The following is a 17221-nucleotide window of genomic DNA, read 5'->3' as shown; positions in this document are numbered from 1 at the left end:
GGGTGGGGTGGCTACAAGGCAGAGTTAGGATTTGAACTCAGATCCAAGTGGAATATTCTGTGCTATTCTATACCACCTATCTCCCGCATGCTCACACGTTGGCTGCTATCTTGTGTTCAGGCAGAGCTGCTGAGGAAACTGAGCACTCTGGGAAGATTTTGTGAGGCTTCTAAGCCCTGATAGGTTGAAAGGTCCACAAAATATATCAGGGGTGAAAAAGGAGCTAGACAATGTGGTTTAGTGGAAAGAGCACTAGATTTGTGACTAGAGGACCCAGATTCAAATTCTGACCTGAAATACTTACTATCTATGTGACACTGGAAAAATTTCTTAGCCTCTCTGGGCCTGTTTCCACATCTCCAAAATGAAGGAGCAATATTGTTGTTGTTTTTTAGTCATTTCTGACTCTTCATGACCTTTTGGGGGGTTTTCTTTTTTTGCCACAAAGAAACGGGAGTGCTTTGCCATTTCCTTCTCCAGCTTGTTTTATAGATGAGGAAACTGAGGTAAACAGGGTGAAGTGACTTGTCTAGGGTCACACAGCTAGTGAGTGTTTGAAGTTAGATTTGAACTCAGAGAGTATTCCTGACTCTAGCCAGGTCCAGTGAGCCACAAGAAGCTAGATTATCTGATCTCAAAGGTTCCTGTTGGCTCCAACAGTCTATTTCCATACTCTAAACCCACACCTGTCAGGCATGCCAGAGGAGCTGGGGGAGGGGGAAAACCAAGCCCCATTTGAAGAGTGCACCTGGTTCTCACCTGGGCTCCACAGGAGGAGCCGATGATTGCTCTGCAATGAAATCTGTCAAAAGCATCATGGAAAAGAAGGGAGGGCAGAGGCAGAGACACATCCATTTACACGTGTTAGCACCAAAGTTCAGAATTATTCATTTGGTGCAGGTGGTACTGCACCGCCCCTGCAGACCAGGCAAGTCATCTGAATGGAGCTGAAGTGCTTCCAGCTGGCTTCGGCCTTGTTTGGTTCTTGCAGCAAAGCTTGGGGGATGGGACTTAGCCGGTTCAGTGTCACCAGGAAGCCCGGCCATTAAGAAGACTCCTGTTTCAGTTGCAAAGCCACTTTTTTAGAAAGCAGATTTCCTCACAACACCCCTGCTGAGGAGTATAATGCACATATTAATTTATTCCCATTTTATGGAGGAAGAAACTGAGGCTCAAAGAAGGAATGCCATTAATTCATGTTCTCAGACCCTTACTAGCTGTGTGACCCTGGGCAAGCCATTTAACCCTGTTTGCCTTAGTTTCCTTATCTGTAAAATGAGATGGAGAAGGAAATGGCAGACTGCTCCAGTATCTTTGCCAAGAAAACCCCAAATGGGGTCATGATGAGTCAGACATGACTGAAAGGACTGAACAACAGAAAGTAAGGAGCAGGATCTCTTGACTTATTGTCTTAGACTCTTTCTGATGCACCACAAGTGCATAGGTCAATAGTATATAAATAAGAATATAAATGCTTAAGAATAGTATGCCTGGGGGCAGCTAGGTAGTACTGTGGATAAGGCACTGGCCCTGGATTCAGGAAGACCTGAGTTCAAATCTGGCCTCAGACATTTAACACTTATTAGCTGTGTGACCCTGGGCAAGTCACTTAACACTCACTGCCTCACCAAAAAAAAAAAAAAAAAAGACTAGTACTCCTTTGCTCCCCCATTACAAAACCTCACTGAGCCTTCCTATTTCTGAAATGTTTGCTCAGAGTCATATTGGTAAATGTTTAACAACCGTCTCTTTCTCTGTCTCTGAAAAGGAAAAGAGAAAAAAAGACACCAAGTACACCTTTAAGCTTAATCTTCATTCTTCATATTTCCTACATTTCCTTCTTAAGTCTAGACAATCAACAGAATAACTTAAGCCCTGCTATGTAGTGTTTGCCCATTTCTGAGGTGTAAATACTCACACTGAAAATATAATAATCAGCTCTTGTGAGCTTGTACAAACTGGCTCCAGCACACTTCTGCAGTCTTCCCATCCCTTCTGAAATGGCCTTTATACTGGTGAGAAAATGTGGCAGAACCAGGCCGCAACTTCCAGGGCTTTTTTTTTTTTTTGAACCATACTGGTTCGTTTACATCTGTCTGACACTAAGAGGAAATAATAGGAGAAGTTCTCCCATAGTTCACAACACCCTTAGTGCCTTGAATGTTTTCTCTCACCTTCTTTTCATATTCTTTAAAGGTTTCACATCACCCATGAAGACTTCCCTAACCATGCCAGTCCATGGTTTTTAGATGCTATTTTTTTAGATACTATTTTTTTTAGATACTATTGTATATATTGTAACTACTTCCTCCCCTAATGTACTTGAACTCACAGGCTGGGACCCTCAGAAATTCAGGTATCCCAGGTTCAAAGGACCTTGTAGATCTTCTCTTCTAAACCTATGACTTATGAGCCCCCACCAATATGTTTACCTTCTAATAACCAACCAGAAGATAAAATTAGCTCAAATCAAAGGCATTTGCTGAAATGATATAGAAAATTGCAATGAAACATCTCCTACATATGCCTGGGGCACACTCTTTAATAAATACACACACTGTTAGTACTAAAAGTGGATGTTCATATTGCTCACAAATAAAGAGACATGTGCATAAGAAACATAAATGACCAAGGCAACTTACTCTCCAATGTCATGGGATCTTCCTATTTCTTCTCATGATGTCTTCTCACTGATTTTTGTGGAGCAGGACTCTCTGGGGGCAAGCTATTCCACAGAATCTTCTGGGTCTACACCTAGGTGAGGGTTGTAGCTCCAATGCTTGGCTGTGATCTCCACTGTCTCATGCTTTAGGCTCAGTTGAAATCTTCCCCTAGGGTACTGAAAATTCATTTTTGGAAAGAACCTACACACGAGGATCAGCAGGAGTTTCTTCTCTGTGGTGTGCTATCCATTGAGTGGCATCACAATTCTGGACTACTGACACTTGATTTCTTTAACCAATTGGACTCTGCTTAATCTTGCAGCTAGATTCTTATGTACTAGATACTCCTAGATGTTTCTGGTGCCCAATGCTATTGACAATGACAGGCATGGAGGGAAGGGAGGAGAGGAAAAACTCCTTCTTCTCCCATCTTACTGTTCCCTCTAAGAATGACATTTACCTTTTAATTATTATGAACTTGAAAAACATGAATAAAAATTAATATTCTCCTATAAAAAGATCAAAAGAGGATTACAAAGAATACCATGAATCATCAAATTTAACAATGGTAGTTCTAACACTGCCCTGATTATCTGTGCTTCCTTCTAAACTTTCTTCTATTTATTTACGTTTCAAATTCTCTCTCTCCCTCCCTTCCTGTCTCCTTGAGAAGGCAAGCAATTTGATATAGATTATATATGTGCAGTCATTCTTTTATTTATATTTAAATGATTCATTGATACTCTTTTTCTTTTTTTTCAGTATAACTATGACTACCCACTCACTTCCCCCCAACTCATCTCCCCTCCAATTATAAAAGTCTTCCTTTTGAACAAATAAGTATAGTTATGTGAAACAAATCCACACATTGGCTACATCCCAAATGAGTCTATCTTGTCTGTACCTCTATTCCATCATCTCTTCACCATGAGGTGAGAAATATGATTCATCATCAGTCTTTTGGAATCATGGTTGATAATTGCATTGATTATTGTTCTTAAATTGTTGTTCTTTACAGTATTGCCCCCATTATATAAATTGCTCTCCTGGTGAAGCTCACTTAACTCCATAAGAGTTCACACAAGTCCTACCAGATTTCTCTGAATCTGGTCCCTTTCCCATTTCCTATGGTAAAATAATATTCCAAAATATACCATTACCATCCTTTGTTTGCCCAATCAATGAGCATCTACTTTGTTTCTAGTTCTTTGCTATAACAAAAAGTGTTTCTATTAACATTTTCACATACATAGGCCCTTTTATTATTTTTTACCTCTTTGGGTTATATGCCTAGTATTCATGGGTCAGATAGTATGCACAGTTATAACTTTTTTGCCAATAGCTCCAAATTACTTTCCAGAATGGTTGGACAAATTTACAACTCAACAACTCAACCAACAGTGTATCAGCGTACCTGCCCTCTTACAGCTCCTCCAGGGATTACTGTTTTCAACTTTTGTCATCTTTGCTAATGTGATAGGTATGGGGTAGAATCTGAGTTGTTTTAATCGGCATTTCTCTTATTGATAATTTGGAGCGTTCTTTCAGATAGTTTTTAATAGCTTGCTTTTCTTACCTTGAAAACTGCCTATTCATATCCTTTAATGTTTTTTCTGTTGGGGAATAGCTGATGTTCTTTTACATTTAAATCAGTTTCCTACATATCTTAGGTATCAGACCTTTATTAGAGAAATTCGCTGCAAAGATTTTCCCCCTCATGGTAGCAGAGTGTTTGAGAAACTCAAAGATCCCTGCTACTGGAGTAAGAATAACCAACAAAACAATAAACCAAGCCTGATTTTTAGTGTTTGTGGAAGTACTCACACTGAAAATTTAACAATCGGCTCAGAGCCAAGCTGGCTCCAGCATATCTCTTAGCCACCCTTTATCCATTATGTTATCCAACTCCTTCATGTTTAGTCAACAACTCTTCAGTCTATTTGGGGATTGTTTAGAAAATTCTTAAATGTGTTTTTTAGATCCTGTGCAATCACTGAATCTAAGAGATGGAGAGAACCTCAAAGTGTATCTTGTCTAACCTGGGTATGTGAACAGAAATTCTCTCTACCGTGTCACTGAGGAGAGGTTGAACAGCCCTAGCATGAAGGCCTCTGGTGACTGAAGGCATTTACTGTTTCCTGAAGCAATTCATTTCACTTTGAGACTGCTCTAATTTTAGGAAACTCTCATATAGAATTCCAAGTTGCCTCTGCAACTTCTACTCCTTAATCCTTAGTTCTGCCCTTTGGGGTCAAGGGGAACCCATCTAATTCTTTTCCCACGTGATGACTTTTCAGACAATTATATTTATATCATATATTCTTATATATTCTTATTCTTATATATAACCAAAGAGAAGTAGCTAGGTAGCACATTGGATAGAGAACTGGACCTGACATCAGGAAGACCTGAGTTCAAATCCAGCCTCAGACTAATCAGCTATGTGCAAGTCACTTAACCTCTGTCTGCCTCAGTTTCCTCATTTGTAAAAGGGGGATAATAATAGCACCTACCTCCCAAGGTCATTTTGAGGATAAAATGAAGTATTTGTAAAATCCTTTGCAAACTTATATAAATGCAAATTATAATTATTATTTGATGGTAGTAAGGGGGGCAGCTAGCAATCTTGATTTAAGCATGACTTCTGGGCCCTCTCACCTTTGCTCTGATTTGACATTGCTCTGACCTGATCCAGTTCTGATACTGTCCTTCTTAAAATATGGTACCCAGAACTAAATATGATCCTTTAGATGTTGGGTAATTAATAACAGGGGATCGGGAGAAAGACCATACCTGTTATTTCATTATTATAGGGAATATAATTATATTTCTAATTATATGATTATATTATATAATATAATTCCCAGGTTAGGATGCTCCCTCTCCCAATACAAATTAACACCTTCCTGGAAACTTAACTGTCTTTGTAAATTGTGGTAGAACAATGAGAGGTTAAGTGACTTGTCCCAGGTCATACAGCCAGTATATATCAGAGGTGAGACTTGAACCCAGGCTTTCCAGCTCTGAGGCCAGCCCTCTATCCACTGCATCTGCTCAGATGCCTCTCAGATAATTACATCCTGTCCCATTGTTCTCTAACAGCTTTTTGTTTCACAGGAAAACAGAGTTTGTGGGCTTTCCAAGGCAACTCATGTCCTCCCACGGAGTTATAAACTTCTTGGAGGAAGGGGCCTCCCATGCCCATTGAAGAGACTTTAACTTCTTTGTCTCCCCAGTCAGACTCCTCATCTTTTGGAGGCAGTGGCTGTGTCTCTTTTTAGTATATCCCTCCACCTATCCCCAATCACCCCAAATTGCCCAGGACAGTACCGGAAACATTAATATATGTGGGATTTGGATTTAAACTATTGGCATCTTTCCTTAAAATTTTTTTAAAATTAAAATTTCTATTAATACCATTTGCTTTTTATATCATCTCCATTTCCAAATATCTCTCTAATTTGCCCTCCCCATTGAGTCACTCTTTGTAACAAAGAATAAAAGAGAAAAAAGAAGCAACAACAAATCAACCTTGCCTAACAATCAATCAGTCAACAAGCATTTATTAAGTACCTACTATGTGCTAAGCGCTATGTTGGGCACTGGGGATAGAATGGCAAAAATGAAGAAGTACCTACCTTTCAAAGACCTCACGATTTAGTTGGGAAAGATAACGTACATATATCCATATAGTGGGGTTCAAGGAAAGGAGAGTTGGTTCTTGACCAGATGATTCCCCCCAAGTCCAGTTGGCAGAGCAGATAATAGAGGCAATGAGGTATTAACATGTTAAATGAAGTGTGAAGACATGTATATGTTCTGTTATCCTTTTACAAAGTATGAACTGTTTCTGTGATTGAAGGTGATGAGCAGCTATTTCTGATTGGAGATTGGCCACACTCTTGGGAACTATTAATAATAATAATAATAATACCAACAATAATAATAATGTCTAGCATTTATATAGTGTCTGCGATGTGCCAGACACTGTGCGCTAAGCGCTTTACAAACATTAAATCGTTTGATCCTCACAACAGCCTTGGGAGGTAGGTGCTATCATTATCTCTACTTTACAGTTAGAGAAATGGAGGCAAAGAAAGTGGCCTAAAATAACATTGCTAGTAAGTATCTGAGGTGGAATTTAGTACACTAGCCACTGTATCATGTCACTACCTTTATTTTATTTTGTTTTTTGGGGGTTTTTTTGTGGGTCAATGAGGATTAAGTGACTTGCCTAAGGTTACACAGCTAGTAAGTGTCAAGTGTCTGAGGCCAGATTTGAACTCAGGTCCTCCTGAATCCATGGCCTGTGCTTTATCCACTGTAACACCTAGCTGCCCCCATATTGCTACCTTTAAATGTTAAAGTTGACAGTCCTGGGAACAGTTGAGACAGTCAAGAGATGAAACAGATTTATGCAGTGTGTCCCTTGTACCAGAAGGCAGGGGTCTCTCTTCTCTCCTGTCTATTCAACTCTCCCCAAAAGCTATCACATCTTGTAGTAGAAAAACTTGCCTAATAAGAGACACCATATTCCTTTTGTGTGTGTGTGTGTGAGAGAGAGACAATTGAGGTTAAGTGACTTGCCCAGGGTCACACAGCTGGTAAGTGTTAAGTGTCTGAGGCCGGATTTGAACTCAGATCCTCCTGAATCCAGGGCCGGTGCTCTATCCACTGTGCCACCTAGCTGCCCCTAAGAGACACCTTATTCTTCAGGGAATACAGTCAAGAAGAGAGAGTTGGGGCTAGAAATAGGAGTGTAACCTCTGGGCAGCTGAGAAGGGGACAGACTATGGATTCATTGTGGTTAAGATGGCGACATGTAAGGTCATGGAGAATCCAATTCTCCAACATAAATTCCAACAAATATCTGAAAATATCCCCAGAAAGATCAATGATAAAGAAATCTGAAGATTCTTAAGTATGGTTCTTGATCTAATCTGTACTAGAAGGAAAGAAAGAAAGGAAGGAAGGAAAAGAAAGAAAGAAAAATGAAAGAAGGAAGGAAAGAAAGAGGGGAGGGAGGGGGGGAGGCAGGCAGGAAGGAATAAAATAAAATAAATAAATGCCAAGAGAAGACAGACGCTGGTAGAGGGGTAGGCCCAAAGAAGCCAGTACCAGCTCAGGCCTGAATAGGGCTATGACGAGTCAGATCCAACTCTAATAATTTAGTATTGGAATGAATCTAATAAATAGAAATTCAGTAGGGATAAATGTAAAATTTTTAAATGGGTTCAAAAAGCCAACTTCACAAATGCAGCATAGGGGAGGAAAGATCAGAAATCTGATAAAGATGTGGGTGTTTTGGTGAGCAATCAAGCTCAAGGTGAGTCAGCAATGTGATAGGGTGGCCGATGTGATCTTGGGTATGTTACAGTCCCCTTTTGTACCATGCCCTTGTTAGAACACACCTAGAATACTGGCTTCAGTTCTGGGTGCTCAAGTTTTAGAAAGACATTAATAAGCTGGAACGGGTGCAGAATCTGGCAACCACCACAATGAAGGGCCTTGAGTGATCTAAGGATTAGTTGAAGCAACAGGGTAATTAAACCCAAGGGAAGAGGGGTGGAAATGATAGCTGTCTTTACGAATTTGAAGGCATATCATGGGGAAAGAGGGATCAGATTCCTCTCTGTCCTCAGGGGGCAGAAACAGGAACAATGGGTGAAAACTGCAAAGGAGCAAATTGTAGGCCTGTTATCAGGGAAAAATTCCTACTGATTATAGTTTTGACCCAAAATGGGATGGCCTGCCACAGGAAGCCTTGAAGCCTGGACGGAGGCTGGAGTACTTGGGTGTACCGCAGATTCACAGAATTTTAGCTTCTGAAGGGTCTTCAGCAGCAGTGTAGTTTAACTCATACCCAGAGGAAATCCCCACTGTCACATGCAACACTGATTTTGCAATTTCATATTACTCTGCCTTCCCCCTCCCCATTCTTCCTGCCCATCCCCCACTGTGTTCTAGCCAAATTGGACTACACTGTGCTGCTGAATGCACTTTGAACTCTATCACTTCTGTGTGGTTCCCCATGCCCGACATGTCCTCTACCTCCACCTAGTTTTTACTTGTATAATTTCTACCCATCATTTAAATCCTAACTCAAATGCTATTTCCTCCACAAATCTTTCCTGTTGGTAAAAAAAAATTCCCTTCCTATCTTGCATAACACATCTTGTACCTCTTCACACTGTCCTTAGTGTGAATTTTTGTGCATTATAGTTATCTGTGTTTGTGTCTTATCTCCCTACTAGGCAATAAGCACTTATTAAATGCTTTTTCTCTCATTCATAAGGGCAAGGACCCCATCCTATTTAAATTGTGTGTTTTTCTAAGTATTATTAGAAGGGATTAGGAGTAGTATGTGACTATGACTTATTGGCCAAGGATCACTGAGGCAGGGTACCCATTTTGGGTGGCATCCCATCTGCATCAGTGGTACAGAGTCCCTTTCCTGCCTGCATCTATGTTTGCTTGTCAAAGGTCTTATAGGGATTGTTCTGTTTAATTGGGTGTCCCTGACTACCAGAGACAAAACAATTGACTTGGGTCAGTCTCCTCCAATGTGGCAACTACAGATGCCCTAATTTCCTATTCCAATGAACAGGAGGTCTGGGCAATTAATTATCAAGGACTAGGTCAGCTATCAGACTTCTTCCCCTCTTGCTGGGATAACTGCATGCACCACAACCCTCACTCACATATTTGTCCAAATCTGAACATATGGTCTGGTTAATAATGAATAATTTATTCCTTAGACTATTACTGATTCATCGACTCTGTAGTTCTTTTCCAGTCTCCTTTCCAAACCTTCCCTTCCTCCCTTGCCCACCTCCTAATTAGTCTCTGTCTCTGCCTTTGCATTTGCAGTTCTCAGAGTGAGGTATAGAATAGCTGTCTTGGTGCCAAAAAAAAGGCCTGGATTTGAGTTTGGGCTGTGACACATTACCTGTGGGACTCTGGGAAATGCCTTTCACTCCCACCTTACTTTCCTCATTGGTGATTTGAGGTGGTGCGGGATCAGATAGCCCTTAAAGATCCTTCCATTCTCTGACTCTCTGATCGTGTGATTCTCTGTTCTTGCAAACCCCTTGTAGGCCAGATGTTTTGAAAGAAGGTCAGGTGCACAGGTCACCTTGTGTCCCACACTGTTGGAATGAGTTTTGCAACACAGAGGTCTTTACAGAAGAGGCAGAAATGCCAATAATGCAAAAAATCAATAGGCTTTTATTACAGGCATATTTTAAACTCATACAAGGGGAAGCATAAGGCTTCACTTGAGATATTCAGGGACATAAGGAAAGAGATAAGGTATAAAGCAGGTGCAGTTAGGCGGTGCAGTGGATAGAGTGCTGGGCCTGGAGTCAAGAAGACTCATCTTCCTTAGTTCAACTCTGGTTTCAGATGCTTACTAGTTGTGTGACCCTGGGCAAGTCATTTAACTCTGCCTCAGTTTCCTCATCTGTAAAATTAGCTGGGGATGGAAATGACAAAACTCTCTAGTATCTTTGTCATGAAAACCCCAAATGGGGTCATGAAGAGTCTGACATGACTGAAAAACAACTGAACAACAACAAAAAGGTACAAAGCACTGTCCTCATTCAGGCCGGTCCCATTACTGTAGATTCGGGTTTCAATTAAAATGAGACACTCTATATCACTCAACAGCTAGCTAAAGGAGGATTACTTAGTCATAGCATAGGAAGGATATTTAATAAGGATACTGCAGCACTTAGCTTGGATAGAAGGGGCCTCCCTCATCTCCATATGGAAACATATCTGGTCAGCAGGGCAGGGTGTGGCCACTCAGGAGGCCTTGGATATCCGCCAAGTGTGAGGGTCCTTACTCCATATGGGCTGGTCTTTTTATGCCTTTAGGTAACCAGGAAGCTGTGTCAATACAGCTCGAGATCACCAGGAAGGCAACCCTGCTAGGTGGTAGTGATCTTATCGTAGGAGGCAAGAGGGAGAGAAGCAGAGGATACATCTGGACCCCAGTAATTGGAGAGACAAAGATGCAATCAGATCACAGCTGATGAAGGAAACAGCCTACATCCTCAGCTCAGCCAGGGAAGGCCAGCTGATGGGCCCTGGTAAAATGATCTCAGGCTAAGGCAGAAAGAAGAGGGAGGCTAATGATCTGGCAAGAGGCGCTCCCAGGTTATGCCGCTCTCTCATCCCTCTTCCTAGTTCCATATGGAAATGCTTCTGAGACCCAGCAATCTGAATGAGAGTCGGGGGTGGGCAATATGGGCTCATTTAGATTGATTTTTCACCTCCAATGTCATAAGCAAGAGACCACCAATTAATGAGGTTGGATGGGGCAGGGAAGCTTCCAGTATAGAATGGTCTAGGCTGAGAAGTTTCTAGAAAAGAGGGGGAGGATGTTGACACATGGGAAGAGGTATGGTGTCTAGAACAGACACAGACTATCACAAGAAAGTTTAGATTTTCCTCCCCCCCATCCCCCAACCCAGAGATGTTTTCTGGACCACCACACCCTATAACAAGGATAGGGATAAGAACTGCATCTGTGATCTCATTATTATAGGGAATTCCCAGGTGAGGAAATGCACTCTATCAATGCAGGTCAGCACCTTTCTTTGTATTTTACTGTTTGGAGAAATTAAATGACTTGCCCAGGGTCATGCAGGACACATATGTCAGAGGCTAGACTTGAACTCAGGTTTTCCCGGCTTCCAGGATGCCTTTCTTTCCCTCATTTTGCATACTGATGTTAGGCACGAATCATATGATGTCTACCCTAATGGAACTAACCATCTACCAAAGTAATAAGGCCCCAACACAGATAATGATAGTAATATTAAAAAAGTACAAAATAAAGAGATTTGTGAAGTCTGAGGTGAAAGGGCATAATAGAAGGCAGATAGACACCAAGTATTTATTAAGTGTTTATTACATGCCAGGCATTGTGTTATGTCACATGTATTTGCATTTGCAAATTTGTATTTGCAAAAAGAAATACAAGCAAATACAAAAACAGAGATTAAAATAGAGATACAAATACAAGCAAACAGAAAGATCCTGACCTCAAAGACCTTACATTCTAATGAGAGAAGAGAATATATAAAAAGTAGCTGAAGGGGGCAGGGGGAGAAGGTACTCTAATACCTAATAGAAGGTAATAGCTAAGAGTAGCCAGCATTTATACAGGGTTTTGATTATGTTACCTCATTTAATCCTCACAGCAACCCTGTGAAGTAGATGCTGTTGTTATCCTCATTTTATTTTATTTTATTTTATTTTATTTTATTTTATTTTATTTTATTTTATTTTATTTTATTTTATTTTATTTTATTTTTTTGCAGGGCAGTGCGGGTTAAGTGACTTGCCCAGGGTCACATAGCTAGTAAATGTCAAGTGTCTGAGGCCAGATTTGAACTCAGGTCCTCCTGAATCCAGGGCCGGTGCTTTATCCATTTTGTCACCTAGCTGTTCCCATTATCCCCATTTTATAGATGAGTAACCTGAGGCCTCGAGGGATTAAGTGATTTACGCAGGGTCACACAGCTAGTAAGGCCATTTTAAGAGGGATAGGGAGGCAAGAATGATAGTAGATTATGATTGGATAAAGGAATTTCAGAGTAATAACAAGATCCAATGTGTAACCAATACTGTGTGTCCTGAGGGGGAATGCAGAAACAAGTCATGGAAATTAAACAGAGTGAAGGACTGAGAGGTTAGGGAATTTGAGGGAACATCACCCTCTATGCTGAAATCCCTGCTTATGACAGTAGAAATTAAGGTAGATGTGAGGGCAGACACTGAAGTCATTGAAAAAAGAGGGAGAATTAGCTCAGAACCAGAAAATAATAACCAACAGGGTCTGTACTGAGTAATACATTTGCATGGAGTGAACCTCAAATTACGAGAGATTTCTGAGAGCGGTGGAGGGAGTGTTTGGAAGAGGCAGTGAGCTTCAGAGGTATTGTGGGGGGGGTGAGGGGTGAGGGGAAGGATGAGAGAAGGTGCTACAGGTACTGACAAAGATGGCCAGGGGTTCTGTGTCATCTGGAGAGATCCAAGTCTCAGTGATACCCAAAAGATGAAAGGAGTTTGAGAGGAAGGAGCTTAAATGAAGGAAAAGCCCATGTTCCAACATTCTGTGTTCTAACATCCCTTCCAGTTCTAACATTCTGTGTTATATGGAGCAACAAATCAGTTGGTCATCAGAACTAGAGCTGGGAGGGTCCTCCAAGACTGTGGAAATCCTCGCTTACACAGTCGCACTTACCGATGTCTCAGCCCATGCCTTCAGACTTGGGCCTGACCTAGCCTCACAAACCTCTAATGAAGGAAATGGCTCTAATGTCTCCATGGCGACAGTGCCGGGGAAATTCATCCATATGACTGTTGAAACCATTTCCCTGAAAGTTAGTATGACTCTTCTGGAAGGAACATCACCGGAACCTATGACTTTATATTTTCTTTCTCCTGATCCCTCCTCCACCCCAATCTTTCAACTCTCCCCCTGACACCCAATCCTTGACTTCCCCCACCCCCATGCAACCTGTTCATGGTGAAGGGCGTGTAGTAGAAAACCATACAATGAATTAGATATCATGAGACCTGGGTTGAATATTTTACCCCCTCATTTTCTAACTATGGGCAAATCACTTAAATTTTTTTGAGCCTCAGTTTCTTTATCTGTAAAATGGGGGAACTAATATTTGCACTAGCTGTATCATGAGGTTGTTATGAGGAAAATACTTTGTAAACTTTAAAATAATTCTATAAATGGGAAGTATCATCAATGATAATTGTGATAATAACAATGATAACATCTTTGAGCCTTACTTTCCTCATCTGTAAAATGGGAATAATACCCACCTTACCTACCAACTGGGGCTTTCGTGAGTCTCAAATGATATAATACTCTTGTAAAAATTACTCTACAAATGCAAGGTGTCAAAATAAATGGCTTTTTCAAAACAACTTCTTTCTCTTGGTTGTTCACTCCCCGATTCTATCATGCTTAATAGAATCTTGTTCTCTCTGCTCCTCCCCACTCTCCCATCAAGTCAGATCCTTTCTTATTAGTGTGGAAAAGCAGCAAGAAACAGTCTTTATGGGCATAATAGATTAGCTCAATGGAATTGTCACTTAGAAGCCATGTCATATAAGTGAACAATTCTTCCTACCCTGACAGAGGTCAAGGTGGCTGACAGACCAGGATGGGTATGTCTCAGACTTTACCCTGGTGGAATTTTTTTCCCAACTCACTTTGAAACTTAAAAAAAAATCTCCGCTTCCCTTTTTCCTTTTCTCTCCCGCCTCCTCCTCTTCCTTTTCCTCCTCTTCTTCCTCCTCCTTCTTCTCTCTCCCCTTTTTCTCTCATCTTCTTCCCTCCATGTTTTCTTATTTCTTTTCCCTCCCTTCTTTCTCCCTTCTAATTTCCCTTCTTCCCTTTCTCTTCCCTCTCTTCTTTCCCTCCCTCTCTCTCTTCCTCCATTCCTTTCCTCCCTACTTTATTCTTTCCTTCTTTCCTTCCTCCCTTCCTTCCTCTCTCCCTCTTTTTTTTTTTTTTTGGTGAGGCAATTGGGGTTAAGTGACTTGCCCAGGGTCACACAGCTAGTAAGTGTCAAATGTCTGAGGCCGGATTTGAACTCAGGTCCTCCTGAATCCAGGGCCGGTGCTCTATCCACTGTGCCACCTAGCTGCCCCCTCTCCCTCTCTTTATCCCTCCTTCCCTCCCTCCCTCTTCCCTCCCTTCCTCCTTTCCTTCCTTCCTCCCTCCCTCCCTTCCTTCCTATTCTCCCTCCCTATCCTCCCCCTTCCTATTTTCCCTCCTTCCCTCCTTTTCTCTCTTCCTTCCCTCCTCCCTCTCCATCTCTAACTTGTCTCTCTCTTCTTTACTTCCCATTTTCAACTATAGCACATTAGGATTCAACTCCTTTCCCATCTGATACAGCTCATAGTCCAGGGATTTTGTCTGTCATGTCTCAGACAGGACCGAGCATTAGCCTCTCTGGGGTGAGAAGAGAGGGGGAGGGGTGCTGCTATTTCTTTACTTCGGAGGTGACCAGCACATTAAGTAGACAGGTGGAGCCTTGCTATTCCCTTTCAGCATCTTTCCTGCTACTCCCTGGGGATGTTAGCCTGAGGAAGGAAGGGAAGACTTATTGGAGTTTGGGGTATGTGAGAGATGACTTTTAGGATGTTTTAAAGAATATTTTTATTTTTTCTCATATGTAAAAAGAATTTTTCACATTAATTTAAAACATTTTTGAATTCCAAATCCCCTCCGTCTTCTCCCCCATCCTTGAGAAGGCAAGCAGTTTGATAGAGATTCTACATGTACAGCCATGCAAAACATATTTACATATTAGCCAGACTTTAAGTATTTGAAGGCAGGAAGCCGTGGAAATGGAGCTGTCTCTGGAGACAGAGGACCCATATTCAAATTCCAGCTCCTCTTTTTACTGCCCATGTGTCTGTGGGCCTTGATTTCTTTATTTGCCAAATGATGGGGTTGGACCAAATGACTTCTTCCATGCCTTTGTGGAAGAGGGATTATACTTCCCCTGCTTGGTCCCAAAGGGCAGTGCTAGAGCAGAGGATGGAAGGTACAAGGAGGCAGGTTTTTGTTAAATATAAATGGTCTAGGGGCAGCTAGGTGGTGCAGTGGATAGAGCACCGGCCCTGGAGTCAGGAGTACCTGAGTTCAAATCCGGCCTCAGACACTTAACACTTACTAGCTGTGTGACCCTGGGCAGGTCACTTAACCCCAATTGCCTCACTAAATATATATATATATATATATATATATATATATATATATATATATATATATATATATATATATATATATAAATGGTCTAGTAATGGAAGAGGCTGCCCTATGAAACAGTGAGCTCCCTGTCATTGGAAGTATCTAAGCAGAGATCACGACTTGTTAGAAGTGTTTTAAGTGGGGCAGCTAGGTGGCACAGTGGATAAAGCTCAGGCCCTGGATTCAGGAGGACCTGAGTTCAAATCTGGCCTCAGACACTTGACACTTACTAGCTAAGTGACTTTCAGGGCAAGTCACTTAACCCCCATTGCCCTGAAAAAAAAAAGTGTTTTAAGTGGATTCCTGAATCAGGCAAAGAGTTGGGCAAAAGAGCAGGTATGGTGGAAAGACCACTAGGGTGGGAATCAGGAGATCTGGCTCCATCACTTGTTAGTTTTGTACCAATCAGCAAGTAATTATGCTTTCCTGGGCCTTGGTTTCCTCCCCTATCCCTCTAGACATTTCTGGTTCTAGATCTAGTAATCATTTTGCAATGGAAAAGGGGTTGGATTTGAACTCTGAAGACCCAGGTTTGAATTCTAGCTCTGTCACTAATGACCTAGATGACCTTGGACAAGTCACTTAAACTTTCTTGTCCTCAACTTCTTTATCTATAAAATAAAGAGGTTGCCTTAGATTCCTCACCAATGTCCTTTCCAGGTCTATCTTTCCCCCCCCCCCAACTATTAACTTGGATTTTCTTTTATCTTATGAATTTTACTTTTTTAATCCTGGATTTAACAATCATCAAGTAAAATGAGCATTTCCTATATATAGTAGAACAGTAAAAGAGGATTATACATGAAAGTTTCTCTTATGTATGGCATGCTTTTCTTTTTTGTTATTGTTGAGTCATTTCAAGTATGTCCGACTCTTTGTGACCCCATTTGGGGTTTTCTTTGGCAAAAATATTAGAGTGGTTTGCCATTTTCTTCTCCAACTCATTTTACAGACAAGGAAACTGAGGCAAACAGGCATAAGTGACTTGCCCAGGGTCATATGGCATATAAGTGTGTGAGGCCAGATTTGAGCTCAAGATGATGACTCTTCCTGATTCCAGGTCCAGTACTCTATCCACTACACCATCTAGCTGTCATAAGCAGTGCTAAATCTATAATCTAAACACTATCTAAAGTTTCTTCTAATTCTGCTTATAGGAATGCATCTCAAATAGTGTTGAACTCAAACTAAGCAGTCTCTGAGTTCCCTCCCAGTTCTAGATTCTATGAACCAAGTAGAATATTAGGGAATATAGAAAGGCAGCAAATGGAGCAAATAACTTTAAATATAAATTAAAATAATTTATAAAATAATTATAAATAGAAATAAAAAGTAGAAAAGTGGGCAATAAATCACACCCTTTAGGTGGTACCTTGCTATACCTCTCTGTAGGGGCATCCCTGAAGGTTGCTTCCAGTGATTAGTGAATGAAGTCGCAATAGTCCAGGGTTTAGAGAAACTGAGGGATAGGAGAGAATTCTAGTCAGAGAGAAACTGGGAATTAGTTTCCAGGGGAAGACTGGAGGAGGGGTGAGCTGGCTCTGGGGAGAAGGCATAATTCTCCCAAGAGCATAGATTGTTTTCTTCCCCCCTCTGGGTGCAGGGAGGAGGGACTGAGAAATGCTGCCTAGTCATTTCTAAGAGGTGAGTTTTCTATTCCCGGAGCTGGCCTGCTCCCATCTACGGTTCGCAGCTGTTTCATTCTCTCCTCTTCGGTTTCGACTGGAAGGTGGGCCTGGATGGCATAGATTTCGTCCCCCTTCAG

Source organism: Dromiciops gliroides, chromosome 2 (genome assembly GCF_019393635.1).
Source record: "Dromiciops gliroides isolate mDroGli1 chromosome 2, mDroGli1.pri, whole genome shotgun sequence".
NCBI classification, from domain to species: Eukaryota; Metazoa; Chordata; class Mammalia; order Microbiotheria; family Microbiotheriidae; genus Dromiciops; species Dromiciops gliroides.
The sequence above is the reverse complement of the archived record's forward strand: the minus strand, read 5'-3'. Positions refer to the sequence as shown.